This window comes from Lentinula edodes, assembly GCF_021015755.1.
Source record: "Lentinula edodes strain Le(Bin) 0899 ss11 chromosome Unknown C8R40scaffold_9, whole genome shotgun sequence".
Lineage (NCBI taxonomy): Eukaryota > Fungi > Basidiomycota > Agaricomycetes > Agaricales > Omphalotaceae > Lentinula > Lentinula edodes.
Genome location: NW_025764315.1, coordinates 860,076 through 880,017, shown reverse-complemented (window position 1 = coordinate 880,017; position 19,942 = coordinate 860,076). Strand labels below are relative to the sequence as shown.

At 45.4% G+C, this 19,942-nt stretch overlaps 5 non-coding genes across 5 annotated transcripts; 3 read left to right on the top strand and 2 right to left on the bottom strand.

The window, feature by feature from the left end:
- Positions 1-600: 600 nt before the first annotated feature.
- C8R40DRAFT_t78 lies at positions 601-674 on the bottom strand. Its single transcript has one exon. It is a non-coding gene; the product is annotated as a tRNA-Ile (tRNA).
- Positions 675-2,004: 1,330 nt separating this feature from the next.
- On the bottom strand, positions 2,005-2,078 carry C8R40DRAFT_t77. The gene has a single exon. It is a non-coding gene; the product is annotated as a tRNA-Ile (tRNA).
- Positions 2,079-12,482: 10,404 nt separating this feature from the next.
- C8R40DRAFT_t80 lies at positions 12,483-12,556 on the top strand. The gene has a single exon. It is a non-coding gene; the product is annotated as a tRNA-Ile (tRNA).
- Positions 12,557-12,800: 244 nt separating this feature from the next.
- C8R40DRAFT_t81 lies at positions 12,801-12,874 on the top strand. The gene has a single exon. It is a non-coding gene; the product is annotated as a tRNA-Ile (tRNA).
- Positions 12,875-16,466: 3,592 nt separating this feature from the next.
- Positions 16,467-16,540, top strand: C8R40DRAFT_t82. Its single transcript has one exon. It is a non-coding gene; the product is annotated as a tRNA-Ile (tRNA).
- The last annotated feature ends 3,402 nt before the right edge of the window (positions 16,541-19,942 follow it).

The window sequence follows — 19,942 nt, the reverse complement described above, 5'->3', positions numbered from 1 at the left end:
CTACTGTGCTTAAGCTTCTCATAGCAGGATTGGGAGTCAACTGCTTTGTGGGGCTCTCCACAGACACTACAGAAGCCATGCTTGCGGCGATTTGGACATGGGGAAGTGCATTTCCCTTCATTCCAAAGGATACAAGGAGTATCCTGACGCTTTGAAGCAGTAGAAGTGCTAGGAGAGGAGCTGGGACGTTTTCTAGCACTGAGAAGTTCCTTAAGCAACAGGAGTCTGAAGTTTTCTGCATTTCCGAGGTCAAAGGGAGTATTAGAAGCTTTCTGGCGCGCCTCCCTGTCCACTCTAAAGGCAATAGAGGGATCTGATGGAGCAGCCCTGAAAAACTCCATAATAGATGCCTTGTATGCAGAAAGCTCACTCTGACGATGGGGATAGATCTTAAGCACTGGGGCAAGCCAGGCATCAAAAACTCGGAGCCACTGTGCTTCAGATGTGACAGGGAGAGAACGGATTGAGTGCTCCTTCTTGACCAGTTTGTACTCTGAGCCAAAGGTAGTGCTATCATCAAAGATACTAGTGTAACTAGTGATGGAAGCATGGATCTTTTCAAAGTCCACATACCTGTTAAAGTCATGACTGAAAACAAAGTGACCAGACTGGGGATTGAACCCAGGACCTTCTGGTTATATTCCAGATGCTCTAACCAACTGAGCTATCCGACCTTGGTTCAACTAATGAGGACTTTACATATGGTAACAGTGGCCATCCAATCAACACTTCTTAAGGACTTACTATCTTCTTTTGCCTTGGTTGATGGAATTTTGCATAATACCATTTACACCTCATTAGGGTGTCAGGATTGAATCCTAACAGATGCAGGCTGGCAAGAGAAGTTCAGTAATATGTAAACCCTGTCACGACGCGAAGGTCCGGTGCTCGTACTCCGGGCGGCCGTCGACGGTGAAGCGAGAAGGCGGTTCTAACCCAACCGGCGAGCGCCTGGCTGTCTTGGAGAGCCAGGTAGCTCAACTACTAGCGGACAACCGACAACTTCGGGATGGGCAGGTGAAAGCCAACACCTACTATCGACACATGAACCGGAAGCTGGATTGGCTTGTGACAGATGCCGCGAGGAGGAGGAGAACACCCCCTGAACTGCCGCAAGCCGGGCCGTCGGAATTGCCGAAGAAGCGGAGACGGGTAATGGACAGCGACGAAGAAGAGGATCGCGAGAGAGAGAAGGAGGTAGATGGGGAAGGAGATGAAGAGGAGATAGTAGAGGAGGAGCCGGCACCGGCTAAGGCGCAGTCGGAGAAGGGGAAGGAAAGGGCGGAGTAGAGTACCTACGGACATCAGACCTTGGCCCTTCGGCCTTTCTTGAACACTTCTTGTAGTCCTCTGCCTCCTGTACATAATTTTGTCTTTTTGCTTTTTGTATATAAAAAATGTTAACTCGATTTGAAATCGGAAAACAAATGTGCCGTGAAGCGGCGGTAGAATTTAATTTGTTCGAAGTATATGTAGCTTAAGTGTAAAATGAGATATAAGTAAAAACAGTAAACTGAAGAAGAGTGTAAGTAATTAAGAGAAGAGATAAACACTCAATTTGCTATCTAAATGCACAAAGTAAACTTTGGCGGAGCATGGTGAAAGCGGAGAAAGGAATAAATGTTTTTTGTGATCAAGGTCCAGGTTTGTGAGGGTATTGGGCGTGGAACGCCGGTACAAGTTCGTCAGCATGTAATTCATCAGCAGCAACCCAGGAGAACTCATCGTCGGTACCTTCATAACCGGCCCACCGAATGTAATAACATAGAGGACAACATTTGTACCTTCTGTCCAGCTTGGAGTCGAGGATTTCGGCAACGTTGTACTCCTCTTCACCATCAACTTCAATTGGAGGTGGAGGAGATTGAGTACGATTCGGGAATGGATTCGGCGTAACCGGCTCCAGCTGTGAGATGTGGAAAACCGGGTGAATGCGGCGAAGATAATCCGGGAGCTTGAGCTCGTAAGATAGAGTACCTGTTAAAGTCATGACTGAAAACAAAGTGACCAGACTGGGGATTGAACCCAGGACCTTCTGGTTATATTCCAGATGCTCTAACCAACTGAGCTATCCGACCATGGTTCAACTAATGAGGCTTATGCATATGGTGACACTGACAGTCCAATCAACACTCTTAGGTCTTACACTGTCTTCTGCCTTGGATGATATGGATATGTATAATCAGCATTTGCCCCTCATCAGGGTGTCAGGATTGGAATTAGTCATCAATCCTAACAGTACCAGGTCGACTGATGACCTTGAAAGGACCAAGATATTTTTCTGAGAATTTTTCAGTAGGACGAGTAGATCGAATGTGCTTAGCAAGAACAAATACTTCGGAGCCGATCGGGAACTCTGGATGCGAGATTCTTTTCCTGTCAGCTTGTTCCTTGTAATGAGATTGAGCTAAAAGGATTTCCTCTCGAAGGAAGACGTGGAGTTCATCGAGATTGACAACGAAGTCTCTGGCTAAATCAGACTTCATGTCGACCTCGGGCCGAACGGTGATGTTTGGGTGGTATCCTTTATTAGCGAAGAATGGAGTAATACCAGTGGAAGCATTGGGAGCGTTGTTATAGGTGAACTCGGCGATCGGAAGTAAAGGCGACCAGTCATCCTGTTGGTAGGAACAATAGATCCTGATGTACTGTTCGAGAGTCTGATTGACATGCTCAGTCTGCCCACCGGCTTCCGGATGATATCCAGAGGTATAATGAAGTTCCATAGAGAGCGCTTTACCGAGAGCCCGGAAGAACGCCGAAACAAATTCGGAACCATGATCAGAAGTGACATGATTAGGAACACCATGCTTAGAGAAGACGTGAATAACAAAAAGCTCAGCTAGTTGTTCGGAAGTAATGGTGTCGTGAGTTGGAATAAATATAGCTTGTTTGGAAGATCTATCCACAACGACTAGGATAGCGGTGTAACCATTCGACATTGGCAGTTGCTCAATGAAGTCCATGGAGATGGAATCCCATGGTCAGACCGGAACCGGCAGAGGTTTCAACAAGCCGTAAGGCCGATGGCGGCGGGGCTTATTGCGACCACAGATAGTGCAAGAGGTAACGTAGTCATGAACAAAGTCTCTGACCTTGGGCCAGGTGTATTGACGATGTACCGCTTCTAGAGTGCGGTTCTGGCCAAAATGGCCTGGGAGTGGATGATCATGGAAATAGCGGAGGACTTGAAGGCAAAGATCGCCGTGATTAGGGACATAAATACGGTCATCAAGGCGTAGTAGCTTGTCACTACCTAAGCTCCAACGTTCATTGGAAGGATCTTTAGCAAGTTCCAAACCACCAACGGAGCTCGGATCGGCGGGAAGGGCGAGGATGATTGCCTGGTGTAGGGCTTCGATATCCATAATAATCGAGGCTCGTAAAGCCGGGCCTTCCAGGAAGGTAGCTCGAAGAGATGCAGTGAGTTGTTGGTTAGTAAAGATAGGGCGAAAGTTATGAGGGTTCACTTGGGCGTAGCCGATATCCCCCTCTTTAGGGTAGACGTCCCAGCGTCTAGTTATTGAATCAGGTTTCTCGCCGAGTTTCCCCGGCCCGAAGCGAATGACCATATTAAATTGATGTAAAAATTCAGACCATCGGACCTGTTGGCGTGTAAGAACCTTGGTAGTAGAAAAATACTCAAGATTCTTGTGATCAGTGACGACATCCACCGGATCACCCGAGCCTTCCAGATACTGACGCTGTAAGACCTGGGTCAAAATAGGTCTTAGGGTAGGTTTGGTATATGAAGTTTTATGTTGTAGCGTGCTAGGAGCAGGCTGGAGCTCGAAGGGAGCTACGAGAACCGCGACCGAGGACGGGAATGACCTAGTAGTGCCTGGAACGACGAAATGATGACCCTTGAGGGGGTTCCTAGGAGGTCCAGGGAGGTCCCTAAGGCGTAGGGAGGTTAAGGAAAAGTGCGGGACCGTACGGTATTGCGTAGTAGGAGTTGTACTCGCTAGAACGTCAATATAGGATCGAGTAGGTCGTATATGCAACTGGGTCTCGAGAAGGGATATGCCAGGGAGGGTAGGTCCCTGGGGGCTGGGCTTGAGGATGGACGTTCTCGAGTGTGGGAGGTGGTAACGGAGAAGCAATATGTAGTTCGACATGAGGGGTAGCTTCGACGTTACCTAGATCGAGGTCCCAAAGCTTACGAAGTAGCTAGGGAGCTCTGGGAGGTTTGGGGAAGGATAGCTCACCAAAGCGGGTAGGCGTTGAGGAGCTTTAGTAATGTTCGAGGGAGCTCGGAGACTCACTCGGAAGGCTTAGACTTGAAGTGAAAGTGTATATTCGATCGTATAGACGATCAGAGAGACAGTAGACAGAAGTAGAGAGAAACAGAGGTAGAGAAACAGAGAGTAAAGAGAAATCCGTATGGTTAGCAGGTACAAAGGGACAGGGACTGGACCTATGCAAAAGGGTGTGTGTTCAAAATATACCAAGCTGGGGATCCTTAGGATATACGAGTACTTATATAGACAGGAGGAAAGGATCAGGGGAACATTGTGTGAAGTGGACACCTAAAGGGGATGATCTAAAATATATGAGAATAGGCTGATGGGTGCGTGGACGAGTTCCCGGGTCTGTCAAGCGGTGGCGGTTGTGGAGGTATCGGGTTCTCAGGTACAGTTTGAGGAGGTTTCGAGATGGCGTCTAGGGAGGGAGGGGAGGTTCCCACGAGGCAAGAAGGAGGTTCGGGGTGTTATTTGGAATGGAAGGGAGGAGTACTGCGTTGTGGCTTGGAGCCAGCGCATGACAGACGCCAAGCTTTAAAGGCCTCGAAGATGGCCAGTAGCTCTTTGTCATGGGTATCATAGTTGAGTTCCGCCGCATGAAGCGTTCTGGAAAGGAAGGCTAGAGGATGAATTTCACCATCAGCATATTGGATGGAAAGAATAGCCGCAATGGCATAGTCGGAAGCGTCGGTCTCCACAATAAGTGGGCGATTCGGCTCCCAATGGGCCAGTATCGGCGCAGAAGTGAAAGCGATTTTGAGATTTTCGAAGGCCTCTTGACAGCTGCTGTCCCAGATCCAGGGAGCACCTTTTCGGGTAAGCCGAGTCATCGGCACAACGATATCACTATAATTGTAAATAAAACAACAATAGAAGTTTGCAAAACCCAGGAAGGACTGAATGTCCTTAACCTTCCTTGGAACCGGCCACTCTAGAACTGTCTGAACTTTCTCCTTGGACATAGTCAATCCGTCGGGAGAAAGAATATAACCCAAATACTCAACAGTATCCATATTGAATTCGCACTTCTCTGGGTTGGCGTAAAGCCGATGTTTCCATAACCGCCAAAGAACCTCCTTGACATGTTCTCGGTGTTCTTCTGGCGTATCAGAGTAGATTAGAATATCGTCAAGATATACGATGACACAGACATCGAGCATGTCAGAGAAGATGTCATTAACAAACCACTGGAAAGCCACAGGGGCGTCCGTAAGGCCGAATGGCATAACCTTCCATTCGTAGGAGCCGTAGCGGGTCCGAAAGGTGGTTTTCCATTCGTCACCTCAGTGATTCTGACCAGATGATAAGCGTGAGCGAGATCCAATTTGGTGTATATTTTAGCTCTTTTCGGAGTGTCGAGGAGATCTGATATGAGTGGGAGTGGGTAACGATCCTTTTTGGTGATACGATTGAGTCCATGGAAGTCGACGCAAAGGCGAAGTTTGCCGTCTTTCTTCGGGACAAAAAGGACCGGAGCGCCGTGAGGAGAGGATGATGGGGTGATGGCACCAGTAGCCAGCTATTTGTCAATAAAGTCTTTAAGGGCGACTAACTCCTTTTCAGACAAAGGATAAATACGGCCGAGGGGCGGCGAAGCGCCCTCTTCCAAGTCAATCTTCAGGTCGTAAGGTCTGTGTTCAGGAAGTGAATCTGCAGCAATCTCGTCGAAGACGTCTGCAAACTCGGCGTACTCTTCTGGGATAGAAGGATGGAGTGGTGGAGGACCTATGCCTATTTTCACTCATAGAGAGGTGTTTAGCCATAAACTGGGCCAAAGCCCCATTAAATTGAATGCATCATGTAGGGCCCTACAGGAAGGGTATGGTATGGTAGATAATATAAATGAAAAAAGAAGTCTAAGTAAAAAATAAAATAACAAGGTTAGAGTGGAGTGAAATGGTTGAAAGTAAAGATGTGATGTGGGAGAGGAGGGAGGGTGACCAAAAAATGACCAGATCAACCTAGATCTGCCCAAACATCAGTTGAAAACCATGTAAAACACCCATAAAAGATATCATAGACACACTGAGAACCCAGACCTCTAATCTATACACAAAAGACAAGGAAAAATGATGTTGAAGCTGTCAGAGCTATGGCAGGTCCTTGAATCTGAGGCTAGGCCTGTACAGATGAAAGGAGGACCTGGAGGGTGATGTTGAAGCTATCAGAGCTGTGGAAGAAAGCCAGTGTTCTCACCCAAATCACCAAAGTGGCAGGAGATGGTGGTGGTAAGAGAGAAAGGAAGAGCTGATGGGATCACATGATTCTGACCTTTTTCACACAGGCCTCTGCTCAGAAACTCTGGCACCTGACTGAAACAGAACACATGATCAACACATCACCTGATCCAACTGGCCCCATGTGAGGTGCTACCTGTACACATCTGAAGACAGAAGTGAGGTGTGACCTGTACACATGTTGAGAAGTGAGGTCTGGCCTGTACACAACTGAAGAAGTGAGGTGGAAACACCTGTACACAACTGAAGAGGTGAGGAACACAGCCTGTACACTTCTGTAAAAATTCAGGTGGAACCTGTACACATCTGAGGGTGAGACCCTGTGCAGAAGTGAGGTAAAACCTGGAGAGAGATAAATCTGTACACATCTGAAAAGTGAGGTTGTGGAGAAACCTGTACACATTTTCAGAAGTGAGGAATATCTGTAGAGTTTTTGGTGAGAGGCAGCAACTGAATATTTATGTACCTGTCAGAAGTGAGGAGGAGGCCTCCTGTACACTTCCAAGGTACTGAATGAAAGATTCAGTTGCTGGTGGGGATCTGTTGGTTTGCAGAGGCCTCCAGAAACGCTCCCTACCCTTGGAATCCGCCTTCATGTCGAGCGGTCGGCGGCGCGGGCCGCGACCTCTGAGTGGATAGCACGAAGGAGAATGGGTTCCATACCAGCGTCCTTGCAAGCCCTGTTAAAGACTGCAGCACTGACAAGTGCAATGTCGACCTCGGGAGTTTCCAGTTGAGCAGCGAATTGAGAGACCGTAGGGTAAGAATAGATGGGTTCAAAGGGGAATTTAGACGAGAGGGGCTTGGCCCGTAACGTCCGAGAGCGGGAGCGAGGTGAGTCCCCAGGAGGGGTCTCCAGAATTGTCGGTGAAACCGACGGCGAAGGTTCCGGTAGCGGAACAGCGACCTTTGCAACAACGGGGTTGATAGCAGAAGGCACAGACGTCTGTGGAGAATCAAAGTGTGAAGTGTTACGGAACGTAATGTTTCGAGATGCCCAGTCAATCAACGGATTGTAGCGGGATAAGAAACTGTAACCTAATACTGCTTTACAAGATGAATTTAAATGTGTAACATAAAATGGTAATAGGAGCAGCTCGCCAGAAGGGAACCGAACGGCGATATTCGCCATATCGGTAATGGGTTTAGAAGATAATGAACCATCAAAGAGACGAAGATTAACCGGAGAGATTTTGGTCGTAGGAATGGAATTTTGAGAAACATAACGAGTATCGATGAAAGAGTCAGTAGAACCAGAATCAACAAGAGTAGGAAATTTGAGAAGAGCAGAGATGGGTTCAGCCGGCGCGGCCGAATCGGATAAAGGAAATTCAGTAGTCAAGGATATTACAAGAGATTGTTCAATGGAAGAAAGAGCGGACGCGTTGAGATATAACTCCCCAGGTGAGGTATGAACCTGATCAACGCAGCTCCCGTTTCGTACTGGGGAACAAGAGCTGCGGACTAGTTTTCCGATTCCTCTTCAACAACCTCAACGGTTGCTTCGGGGGTTTCTTCAACCTCGGCAGCATGGCCCTTCGATTCTTGGGCCTTTCGCTTATTGCAGTCAGCAATCTGATGCTTACCACCGCAGAAGAGACAAAGATTGTTCTTCATCCTTCTTTCCTTCTCGGAGGGAAGGATTTTCCCATCTGCACCAAGATGGTTGAACGCGGGGCGCTGACCGCCAGATTGGCCGGAATTCGAAGAGTTCTGGGGCTTACCATTGTTGTTAGGCTTACCACCAGAGAAGGGTTTAGGCTTTGGCGTGAACGGCGCCGAAGAGCCAGATGGCTGAGAGTTGTTTTGCTGGTTAGTAGAACCAGTCTTGAAGTCCGAGGAACCCTTCTTCGGGTTCCGAGCAACAAAAGGCTTACCAGCCTCACGCTTTCTGGTTTCCTCGCGTTTCCAATAACGGTTGTCAATACGAAGAACTTCCTGACAATAATCGGCGAGCATCGCCGGTCCGGGCAAATGTGCCATTTCGTCCTTAATGCGTTCAGCTAGGCCTCGTCCATAAGCCCATTTCAGGGCAGCAGAATCCCAGTTGGTACTAGCAGCCAGGGTGTTGAACCGGATGTTGTATTTCCGGATGTTCTCGGTTTCCTTCATTTTCAAATTACCAAGAGAATCTTTGGCCTCGCCTTGGGTGTCGTAAACGCCAAAATTGTCCTGTAGCTCTTTTACAAGGGCCTTGAAGGACGACGTCCAGGCCGGCAGCGAGTCGAGATCCGGGTCTAGGATATCAGGCCTATGCCTATTTTCACTCATAGGGAGGTGTTTAGCCATAAACTGGGCCAAAGCCCCATTAAATTGAATGCATCATGCAGGGCCCTACAGGAAGGGTATGGTATGGTAAATAATATAAATGAAAACAGAAGTCTAAGTAAAAAATAAAATAACAAGGTTAGAGTGGAGTGAAATGGTTGAAAGTAAAGATGTGATGTGGGAGAGGAGGGAGGGTGACCAAAAAAGGACCAGATCAACCTAGATCTGCCCAAACATCAGTTGAAAACCATGTAAAACACCCATAAAAGATATCATAGACACACTGAGAACCCAGACCTCTAATCTATACACAAAAGACAAGGAAAAATGATGTTGAAGCTGTCAGAGCTATGGCAGGTCCTTGAATCTGAGGCTAGGCCTGTACAGATGAAAGGAGGACCTGGAGGGTGATGTTGAAGCTATCAGAGCTGTGGAAGAAAGCCAGTGTTCTCACCCAAATCACCAAAGTGGCAGGAGATGGTGGTGGTAAGAGAGAAAGGAAGAGCTGATGGGATCACATGATTCTGACCTTTTTCACACAGGCCTCTGCTCAGAAACTCTGGCACCTGACTGAAACAGAACACATGATCAACACATCACCTGATCCAACTGGCCCCATGTGAGGTGCTACCTGTACACATCTGAGGACAGAAGTGAGGTGTGACCTGTACACATGTTGAGAAGTGAGGTCTGGCCTGTACACAACTGAAGAAGTGAGGTGGAAACACCTGTACACAACTGAAGAGGTGAGGAACACAGCCTGTACACTTCTGTAAAAAATCAGGTGGAACCTGTACACATCTGAGGGTGAGACCCTGTACAGAAGTGAGGTAAAACCTGGAGAGAGAGAGATAAATCTGTACACAGCTGAAAAGTGAGGTTGTGGAGAAACCTGTACACATTTTCAGAAGTGAGAAATATCTGTAGAGTTTTTGGTGAGAGGCAGCAACTGAATATTTATGTACCTGTCAGAAGTGAGGAGGAGGCCTCCTGTACACTTCCAAGGTACTGAATGAAAGATTCAGTTGCTGGTGGGGATCTGTTGGTTTGCAGAGGCCTCCAGAAACGCTCCCTACCCTTGGAATCCGCCTTCATGTCGAGACAAACCACTCTTTGGCTGACCCACTGAGATAGGAAAGGGTGTAGTTCACCTTCCATTGGTCGGTGAAGTACTTGGGACGGTCATTGAAGACCAGGGCGAGATTGACGAAGAACGTCTTGAGTTTTCGGGGGTCCGAACCGTTGAATACCTCTGGCTCCTTGACCTTGCTCTTAGATTCAGAGCTGTCAGAGGGATGGCCAAGAGCAGCGAGAACGGTACCAAGGGTCTCAATGGAGCCCTTGAATCCCGAGAGGAGTTCCAACATAGCTCGTTGCTTGTTGGGGATGTCAGGAGAGATAGGAGAATGGGGTCCACCAGGTCCACCAGGACCGCCAGGACCACCAGGTCCACTGGGGTCACCAGGCTCACCACGCGGTAAACCGCCGGAGTCGTCATCCAGGTCGTCATGATTATTGTCGGCGCCCGGATCGTCGGGGTCGACAGGAGGGTCTTGATCATCATGATCACCAGTATCCAAATCGAAGTGAGGAGGTGGGTCATGAGGAGATTCTGAAGCAGCACGACGTTGGGGTTGTTTACCAGTACGACGAGCTATGGCTTGGAGGATGGGAGATTCAATTCGAGTAGTTGAACGGCCCCGAGCCGGAGCGACCACGGGGGGTTGTCCACAGCGAGGGGTCAAGACTTGGACAGGTTGTCCGTCACCAGTGTACAAGGTGCTGTACTCAAATTGTTGTTCTTCTTCCATGAGTTCAGGAAGAGTCGACGTAGTAGGGACAGTGGCTGGACCGAAACCGCGATTACGGCGACGTGGTTGACCGATGGCAGAGATAGAGTCGGAGAAAGGGGCAAATGATTGGGCTGTGGTGAAGAAAGTGTTTTCTTCGGAGTTAGCTCTAGATTGAGCTCAAGTTTTCGGAGGCATAAAAATGATATGTCAGTACGACGTTAACGGATTGAGTTTAATTATACTGTTAAGATCATGTACACCGTGTAACCGTGCCAAAGCCACAAGGTGTCTAAGTGCGGAAGACGAGTTCGACATGAAGGCGGATTCCAAGGGTAGGGAGCGTTTCTGGAGGCCTCTGCAAACAACAGATACACCACAGCAATTAGATCTGTGTTCATCACTTCAATAGTGCACATGAATACATCTAATTGCTGTTGTTCCACTTGTCCTACCATCACTACCACCTGCTAATATCTCGATTACCACTCCCCCAATCACCTCTAACAATCACCTTGTTCATATCTTGATCAGATCTCACACTATGAACACTTTTTCTTGAGAATGCTCAACTTTTTATTCTGGAGCTTCGAGTTTGTTTTATTTATAGCTCGTCGTCCTCGCGCTATATACACGCGTGCGTCGGTGGACTACAGCAGGAACACGTCAGGAACAACGCTATGTAATCCGTTTGTCATTATCTTTACTACTGCTCCGGCAGTGTGTACTTTTACACACCAACTTCGACTTTGAAATTCCGAAGTTTTGGTAACTTGTTGTCAGATGATCAAGGCAGGTCATGGGGCACTTCTGGCAATCACAGGTGCCGGAGTTCCGAGCAGAGGCCTGTGATTAGCTTGATCAGGAGTGTCATCTGACTCTGTCCTTCTTCCTTCCTTTCCCCCACCATCTTCGGATTTGGGTAGGACATCTGCACACTCCCCACAGCTCTGATAGCTCTAACATCACCCCACCAGCCTCTCCTACATCTGTACAGACCACAGGCTTCGTTCTAGAGTCTCAGATTACGGATTTTCTGGTATGGCTCCGCCACTATCACTGATCTCTCCACTGTACAGAGCTCACAACACATCCATACAGATCTGACCACATCTACTGCTTCATATCACCTTCAGATTGTCAGATCTTCGGATATCAGGGCTCTCAGTGCGCAGATCACCTCTGATCTTTCATTCTACTAGGTACTAACTGTTATCTGAGCAGATCTAGCTTGATCTGCGCTTTTTTCTTGTCACCCTCCCTCCCATCCCTCTATTGTACTTGTAATTTCATCTCATTTCATTTCTTTCTTACTCTGTACTTGTAGTATGCTACTTACTCCTTACCTCACCATGTACCTTGTAGTAGGGCGCTTCATGATCCGCAATTTAGGGGCCCTTGGGCTCAAGTTTTGGCTAAACACACCTCCCCTGAGTGAAAACTAGCATAGGGGGACAGTAGTGAAGTTATTAACAACACCACCGTTACGCTGTTAGTCCCCGGAGATCGAAAGTAGAGAAGGGAGGAACTGAGGAGCAGCCAAGTCGGAGCGGCGGTATCGCCGATGACAAGGAGCGGACCAGAGAAGGTTCAAGTCCTAAGGTCGAGTGGAACGTACTTCAAGGCGTTGAGCCTGAAGACTTAGAGAAGAGTTAAGTTGGGAAGGGAGATCTAAGTTGATAATTAAACTGAGGAACTACATGTCATGCCCTGCCTAAAACCAGACCAGCCCCAGTACCCGCCACACGTTGTCACACACTCTATACACCTCCTGCACTTCCCCTACACCTCCCTGTTAGGATTCAATCCTGACACCCTAATGAGGTGTAAATGGTATTATGCAAAATTCCATCAACCAAGGCAAAAGTAGATAGTAAGTCCTTAAGAAGTGTTGATTGGATGGCCACTGTTACCATATGTAAAGTCCTCATTAGTTGAACCAAGGTCGGGTAGCTCAGTTGGTTAGAGCATCTGGAATATAACCAGAAGGTCCTGGGTTCAATCCCCAGTCTGGTCACTTTGTTTTCAGTCATGACTTTGACAGGTTATGGGCCCCGGAGCGCTAGCCTCGGGGATGATTGATTACATAAGTGTGTCAGATTGGGAGGGTGTGTTAGGATTCAATCCTGACACCCTAATGAGGTGTAAATGGTATTATGCAAAATTCCATCAACCAAGGCAAAAGTAGATAGTAAGTCCTTAAGAAGTGTTGATTGGATGGCCACTGTTACCATATGTAAAGTCCTCATTAGTTGAACCAAGGTCGGATAGCTCAGTTGGTTAGAGCATCTGGAATATAACCAGAAGGTCCTGGGTTCAATCCCCAGTCTGGTCACTTTGTTTTCAGTCATGACTTTAACACTCCCAAGTCACCTCCCCAAGTACCATCATGCACCTCCATCCTGCACCTTCCCCACACAAGTACCACCATATACCTACCCAAACGTCCTTCACCGACACACGTACATTCCCCGGCACGCATACAGGACCCCCTATAGCAACTCCATTAAGTATCAATCTCGATTACCGCCTCATGTTCACTAGATCCCCTGATGTTCCCTTGTCCACTTCCCGTACCTATTTAAGTAGCTCTGACACGTCCCCAAGCCCCAGCTTGGTATATTTTGAACACACACCCTTTACATAGGTCCAGTCCCTGTCCCTTTGTACCTGCTACCTATACGGAATTCTCTTTACTCTCTGTTTCTCTACCTCTGCTTCTCTCTACTCCTGTCTATTGTCTCTCTGATCGTCTATACGATCGAATATACGCTTTTACTTCGAGTCTAAGCCTTCCGAGTGAGTCTCCGAGCTCCCTCGAACGTTACTGAAGCTCCCCAAAGCCTAAAACGCTTTGGTGAGTTACCCTTCCCCAAACCTCCCAGAGCTCCCTAGCTACTTCGTAAGCTTCGGGACCTCGATCTAGGTAACGTCGAAGCTACCCCTCACGTCGAACTATGTACTGCTTCTCCATTACTACCTCCCACACTCGAGGACGTCCATCCTCAAGCCCAGTCCCCAGGGACCTACCCTCCCTGGCACATCCCTTCTCGGGAGCTTACACCCTCGAGACCCATTTACACATACAACCTACTTGATCATATATTGACGTTCTAGCGAGTACAACTCCTACTACGCAATATTGTACGGTCCTGCACTCTTCCTTAACCTCCCTACGCCTTAGGGACCTCCCTGGACCTCCTAGGAACCCCTCAAGGGTCACCATCTCGTCGTTCCAGCCACTACTAGGTCATTCCCGTCCTCGGTCGCAGTTCTCGTGGCTCCCTTCGAGCTCCAGCCTGCTCCTAGCACGCTACAACATAAACCTCCACATACCAAAACCTACCCTAAGGCCTATTTTGACCCAGGTCTTACACTACAGTAGCGTACAGGCAGTATTTATATCTACGGATCGGCGCATCGGTGCGGAGCGCCAGACTAACTACTAGGAGCTATACGAGTAGTACCTGCAGGGTAAAGTAAAAGACAATAAGAAGGGACTAGAACGAAAGGGTATGTGTAGCGAGAAAGAACAATAAGAGTAAGATTACAATAAGAGTGGATCTTTGGAGTACCGAGCGGCAGAATGGAGGCCTGAGGCATGGACTTGACAATAAGCTTCCACTTTGATGAAAAACAAAACATCGTATTAGATGGATACAAACAATGTGAACAAGAAACGTTCTCTAAGAAAGAGCTCTCTGAAGCATATGTTTTTGCATCTAGAGAACATTTGAAGTCTCAAGATGAGCAAGCTGAAGAAATAATTGATTGTTACCTTAATCAAAAGACGATTGGGAATAAACAAGTATTCTGTGTATGGAGAGATGGTGTTTTAGGCGAATTTGACGATCAATTGAACTATGACCAGTTCAATTTAAATCCTATAAAGTCGTTCTTCCTTCAAAATGGAAGGATCAAGCCTAAATCCGTGCAAAGGAAAGTTCAGAAGAGGCAATTTGTTGAACCTATGCTACAAAATTTTAGTTTGGGGAAGAATTGCGATAAATCTGAATCCACAGAGACCACACAGAATCAATGTAATAACGAAAATACCTCTGAAACGATCAGAGATGATAATTGGAATAAACCTAAAAACTCTCAGAGAACTAGGAAGAAAATGGTTCGATATGAAATACTCAAAAGAGGAACTGAATCATTCCAAAGATCTCAACCGAGTTTTGAGAAAGTAAGATATGAGTCAAGGCAACGAAAGAAAAGAAGGACCCAGGACTCGAAGGACAAGAAGGAGAATGTTCAGCCAGACTTATTGAATGAACCTCCAACAAATAAACTTGAAGAACGTATTAAATTGAATCAGCAGGATAGATCTCCTATCAATTTAATAGATGAAACGGATAAACAAGTGGTTAATGAAGCCATAGGAGTCGAGAAACCAATCAACTTGAATACAGAAGAAGTGTTTACGAAGTATAAACCTGTTGACAAGAAGGTTAACCCTATAAAGGCAACGTTACCAGATGAATTTAGAATTGAAAGACACATTCATGGTGATCCGTTATTGGAACTACCTGAATTGTCGAAAAATCCTAAACCGTTTGTTCCTACGGGAAGATATAAGGAAGAAAGGAAAGAGATAATAGACAAGAATCATCCTGAAGGATTTTTGTGGGAACAAGAGAGAGATCTTATGCATGAAATGATGTGTAAACAGGAAGCAGGTTTTGCTTGGGAACCAAGTGAAGCTGGAACCTTTAAAAATGAATTCTTTCCACCTGTGAAAGTACCTGTAATTCCACATGAACCGTGGGTTGAAAGGAATATACCAATTCCGCCAGGTATCTTCGAGGATGTGTGCAAAATAATTAAAAGTAAAATTGACTCAGGAATATACGAACCATCGAATGCTAGTTATCGTTCGAAATGGTTGTGTGTCATTAAGAAAGATGGCAAGAGTCTACGATTAGTACATAGTTTGGAACCTTTGAATAAGGTTACCATCCAACACTCAGGTGTACCTCCTGCAACTGCAGATCTAGCAAGATCTTTCAGTGGAAGATCTTGTGGAGGAACCTTAGATTTATATGTTGGATATGGTGAACGAGAATTAGATCAATTGTCTAGAGACATGACGACGTTTCAAACGCCGTATGGACCACATAGGTTAGTAAAACTACCTATGGGGTGGACGAATTCAGTACCTATATTTCACAATGATGTGACATATATTTTACGAGATGAGATACCACACGTAACAATTCCTTACATTGATGATGTACCTGTAAAAGGACCATCAACTCGATATGAATTACCAGAAGGAGGTTACAAAACTATTCCAGAGAATCCTGGAATTAGACGATTTGTTTGGGAACATTGTCAAAACATGAATAGAGTAATACAACGAATGAAATATGCAGGTGGAACCTTCAGTGGAACCAAGGCATTTCTTTGTTGTGAGGAAACAATTGTCGTAGGACATAGATGTACCTATGAAGGCAGTATGCCAGAAGAACATATTGCTCAAGTAGTCCTAGAATGGCCTTCATGTCGTGATAAGACTGAGGTTCGAGCATTCTTAGGGACTGCAAGTCAATTGAGAATGTTCATTGCGAACTTTGCTAAGAAAGCAGCTCCTTTGACTAAGTTGATGAGTAATGTTCCATTTGAATGGAATGAAAAATGTGACAAAGCAATGGACGAATTAAAGGATGGAATTCGAGAATGTCCAGCTTTGAGACCAATTAATTTTGATTGGGATGTTTACTTAGCGGTGGATACCTCTTACAAAGCTGTGGGATGGTATATCTATCAAATTGTGTTAGGATTCAATCCTGACACCCTAATGAGGTGTAAATGGTATTATGCAAAATTCCATCAACCAAGGCAAAAGAAGATAGTAAGTCCTTAAGAAGTGTTGATTGGATGGCCACTGTTACCATATGTAAAGTCCTCATTAGTTGAACCAAGGTCGGATAGCTCAGTTGGTTAGAGCATCTGGAATATAACCAGAAGGTCCTGGGTTCAATCCCCAGTCTGGTCACTTTGTTTTCAGTCATGACTTTAACAAATTGATCCGTCTGAGAAGAAGTTCTTCAATTACTTTGGATTAATGACTTTGAATGAACGCGAAGCACGATTCTCGCAATTTAACAGAGAATTGTATGGCTTAAAATTAGCATTGGAAGCTAGTTATTATCATGCTTATGGATGTAGACGGTTAACAGTTGAAACCGATGCGAGTTATATTAAAGGCATGCTAGACAATCCTAGTTGTGGTCCTAATGCAACCATAAACCATTGGATTGAGCATGTACGAAACTATCACTTTACATTAATCCATGTAAAAGGTGCAACCCATGGTCCTGATGGATTATCACGAATCACACCTGGTGGATGGCAAACAAAGTGTCCAGAAGTAAATCCAGAAGATTACATTGATGAGGATGGTGGGGAACCAATTAATTTTATTATGGGAGATGGGGAAACGGAAGAGCCGTATCAATTTGATGACTTCAAAGATCAAATTGACCCTAGAAGTGGATACTTATACGAAACAGCTCAAGAAGCTGATGATATTGAATTAGATGTACAAGAAGCTCTAGATGAAGAGCGCAGCTACGAGATTCGCAGGAACCACATGTTAGAATCCAAAAACGCAACATGTAAAGTCTTCAGTAGGAATTTGTTCCCTACTTTTGATGAAGAATTTGTACAAAATAATCCGTACCCAGAAGCACGTAGATCTTCTGAGGGTAATAGACTAGATGAATTAATTCCTTTAATTGGGAAGTACTTGTCGAACCCATCAGATGAATCCCTGAGTGAAATGTCAAAAGATGAACGGATTAAATTTATTAGATTGATTAAGAAATTTCAAGTGGACGACCAAGGAAGGTTGTACCATAGGAATACTGATCAACCTGATCAACCACAATTAGTGGTGGAAAAAGAAAAGCGTATGCACATGTTGAATAGTGCACATGATTGTTTAGGACACAAAGGAGTCTTTGCAACGAATGATTTCTTGCAGAAACGATTCTGGTGGCCTGACATATATAAAGACGTGGAATGGTATGTGAGATCATGTAAGGAGTGTCAAAATAGGCAGATGAAGCTGTTGAAAGCACCTCCTACTTTGATGCATACACCTTCATTGTTTCAGAAGGTACATGTCGATACAATGATAATGTCGATTCCATCTAATGGATGTAAATATATCATCCATAGAAGGGATTCACTGTCTTCGTGGTCTGAGGCCCGAGCAGTAAAACATGAGAATGCTAGAACTTTAGGAGAATGGTTCTTTGACGATATAATTTGTCATTGGGGATGTCCTGAAGAAGTGGTGACCGATAATGCAGGTCAAATGAAAAACATGTTAATTTGGTTAGAAGAAAAGTATGGAATTAAAGGAATAAGAATTTCCGCCTACAACTCTCAAGCTAATGGAAAGATTGAAAGAGCGCATTTGGACATACGCCAGGCGTTAATTAAAGCAACGGGTGGAGATGTATCTAAGTGGTTCTACTTTTTGAAAATGATACTATGGGCGGATAGAGTAACACCGAGACGTGGTCTAGGTTGTTCTCCATATTTCCTGGTAACAGGAGCTGAACCGTTGCTTTCCTTTGATATTGTGGAATCAACTTGGTTGGTGAATCCACCTAATAGAATCTTAACTAGAGATGAATTAATTGGATCTCGTGCTCAAGCTCTGTCGAAACATAACTCATTCATTGAGAAAGTACGACGTAGAGTAGATACAAACAAAGTTGCAGAGCTACGAAGATTCGAACGAAAATATAGACATACAATTAAAGATTGGGATTTCAAACCAGGTCAATTGGTCCAGGTTAGAAATTCTGGAATTGAAAAGAGTTTGGATAGAAAGATGTATCCAAGATATAGAGGACCTATGGTCGTAATCAGATGAACTAAGGGTGGCTCTTATATCATTGCTGAAATGGATGGAACAGTACTCAAAGAGAAGGTCGGAGCCTTCAGAGTATTGCCGCATTTTACACGAGAAGAACCAATTGAATTGCCAAACAATATTCACGAACTTATCGACTTAACTGCCGAACAATTAGATTTAATGGTAGAAGACGAAGATGAATATTGGATGACACCAGAAAATGATTACATATTCGATGCCATACCGCATCTGAGACTCTCAGATACCAACTCCGAAGAAGAACTCAGTGAGGAGGAGGATCAATAATTAGATTGAAACTCTGGTGATATACTGTTACAAATGAACATCATAAAATGAATGGCGATGGTAAGATGATGCATCTACTATACAGCTGTGATGGCATAAAGACAGTAGGCGTGGAATGAATGAATACGAATATAAGAAACCATGTAAAGACAGTGGGTCAACACGAACAACTGTTTTTATAATATTTATGAGTTTTAAACGAATGCATCTAAATGATGATGTATCAGTTTAAAAGGAAATCAATTAGATGGATTACAGACCTAGGCAGAGACGTGTCCTTTGTCTTCCATCATAGGAGTAACACCACGAGTGAATGGAGTAGTGGCTCGTTCGACGGTCTTAGGGACTGGAACAGCAATCTCTGTAGGAGTGACGACGGTGTCCTCAGAACCAGTGGTGGGAATACTCTGAGCAGTAGCAAAACTTGCGTCAGAAGCTGAAGAGTCTGAACTAGAATCTTGGCGACTTTTCAAGATGCTGCAGGCTTCGTCCGCAATTACCTTGGCAATACATGCACGAGTTGCATAAGTCTTGACCAAGTTTGCGTTAAATTCGAATTCAGCTGCCTGAAAGTTGAGTGTAGCAGCAATGAATTTCGTACTTTGCGACTCAAGAGGAGCTGGCGGAGTATCGAGATTGGAAGATACGACTTGAGCAAGAGCAGGATTGATATGCTTGCTATGGGTTACTAAAACACGAAATAAGAATCCATTTGAAACGGATTTGAATTAAATTGAATCACCTTTATCTTCAGCAAGACACGACATACAGTTGGATGAAACATAGTCAGACTGTTTGTGTGGCAATGAACCTTGCTGAGACGAGGAGAAACATCGTTCACAGCAGACTTTTCATCCTTATTGGAACCTTTGTTGGAACCAGTGGTGGGATAGGGAGTGCTGCGACGATTCTACGACATAGAATGAGTCGTGGTCACAGAACATGATACCATTTTAACTCACCTTGATAAAAGAGAGAGTAGGCTTCTGTTTGAAACTGCGTTCAGTTCCAGACACCAACTCGTCTTCGGAGGCTGAGTTCATCTGAACAAAATTGATAAATCAAATTAATTGAGATTAGATCTGAAGATTTACCTCGACATCAGAGTCGAAACGAACAGATCTAGGTTCACGTTTGACATCACGAGAGGAAGCAAATCTTGTTGTTTTCTTCTTGGACTTCTTCACGAAACGAAAATTATCAGAACGAGTAGAAGCCTCA